Source organism: Megalopta genalis, unplaced genomic scaffold (genome assembly GCF_051020955.1).
Source record: "Megalopta genalis isolate 19385.01 unplaced genomic scaffold, iyMegGena1_principal scaffold0035, whole genome shotgun sequence".
NCBI classification, from domain to species: Eukaryota; Metazoa; Arthropoda; class Insecta; order Hymenoptera; family Halictidae; genus Megalopta; species Megalopta genalis.
The window spans coordinates 1,821,656-1,823,467 of NW_027476104.1; positions in this window are offsets into that span (position 1 = coordinate 1,821,656).

Below are 1,812 nucleotides of genomic sequence, written 5' to 3' on the forward strand. Positions count from 1 at the left end.
TGTTCTTGTTGTTCTTGTTGTTGTTCTTGTTGTTCTTGTTGTTGTTCTTGTTGTTCTCGTTGTTCTTGTTGTTCTCGTTGTTCTCGTTGTTCTCGTTGTTCTCGTTGTTGTCGTTGATCTCGTTGTTCTCGTTGATCTCGTTGTTCTCGTTGTTCTCGTTGTTCTCGTTGTTCTCGTTGTTCTCGTTGTTCTCGTTGTTCTCGTTGTTCTCGTTGTTCTCGTTGTTCTCGTTGTTCTCGTTGCCCTCGTTGTTCTCGTTGTCCTCGTTGTTCTCGTTGTTCTCGCTGTTCTCGTTGTTCTCGTTGTTCTTGTTGTTCTTGTTGTTGTTGTTGTTCTTGTTGTCCTCGTTGTTCTTGTTCTTCTCGTTGTTCTTGTTGTTCTTGTTGCTCTTACTGTTCATATTGTTCTTGTTGTTGTTGTTGATGATGTTGTTCTTGTTGTTGTTGTTGTTCTTGTTGTTCTCGTTGTTGATGTTCTTGTTCTTCATGTTGTTGTTGTTCTTGTTGTTCTTGTTGTTGTTGTTGTTGCTCTTGCTGTTCTTGTTATTCTTGTTGTTGTTATTGTTGTTGTTGTCCTTGTTGTTCTTGTTGTTCTTGTTGTTCTTGTTGTTCTTGTTGTTCTTGTTGTTCTTGTTGTTCTTGTTGTTCTTGTTGTTCTTGTTGTTCTTACTGTTCATGTTGCTCTTGTTGTTGTTGTTGATGATGTTGTGCTTGTTGTTCTTGATGTTCTTGTTGATCTTGTTGATCTTGTTGTTCTTGTTGTTCTTGTTGTTGTTCTTGTTGTTCTTGTTGTTGTTCTTGTTGTTGTTCTTGTTCTTCTTGTTGTTCTTGTTGTTCTCGTTGTTCTCGTTGTTCTCGTTGTTCTTGTTGTTCTTGTTGTTGTTCTTGTTGTTGTTCTTGTTGTTCTTGTTGTTGTTCTTGTTGTTCTTGTTGTTCTTGTTGTTCTCGTTGTTCTCGTTGTTCTCGTTGTTCTCGTTGTTCTTGTTGTTCTTGTTGTTCTTGTTGTTGTTGTTGTTCTTGTTGTTCTTGTTGTTGTTGTTCTGGTTGTTCTTGTTGTTCTGGTTGTTCTTGTTGTTCTTGTTGTTCGGATTGTTCTTGTTGTTCCGGTTGTTATTGTTGTTCTTGTTGTTCTTGTTGCTCTTGTTGTTCTTGTTGTTCTTGTTGTTCTTGTTGTTCTTGTTGTTCTTGTTGCTCTTGTTGCTCTTGTTGCTCTTGTTGCTGTTGTTGTTCTTGTTGTTCTGGTTGTTGATGTTCTTGTTCTTCATGTTGTTGTTGATCTTGTTGTTCTTGTTGTTGTTGTTGTTGCTCTTGCTGTTCTTGTTGTTCTTGTTGTTGTTATTGTTGTTGTTGTCCTTGTTGTTCTTGTTGTTCTTGTTGATCTTGTTGTTCTTGTTGTTCTTGTTGTTCTTGTTGTTCTTGTTGTTCTTACTGTTCATGTTGCTCTTGTTGTTGTTGTTGATGATGTTGTGCTTGTTGTTCTTGATGTTCTTGTTGATCTTGTTGATCTTGTTGTTCTTGTTGTTCTTGTTGTTGTTCTTGTTGTTCTTGTTGTTGTTCTTGTTGTTGTTCTTGTTCTTCCTGTTGTTCTTGTTGTTCTCGTTGTTCTCGTTGTTCTCGTTGTTCTTGTTGTTCTTGTTGTTGTTGTTGTTGTTGTTCTTGTTGTTCTTGTTGTTGTTCTTGTTGTTCTTGTTGTTCTTGTTGTTCTCGTTGTTCTCGTTGTTCTCGTTGTTCTCGTTGTCCTCGTTGTCCTCGTTGTCCTCGTTGTTCTCGTTGGTCTCGTTGGTCTCGTTGGTTTCGTCGTTCTCGTTGTTCT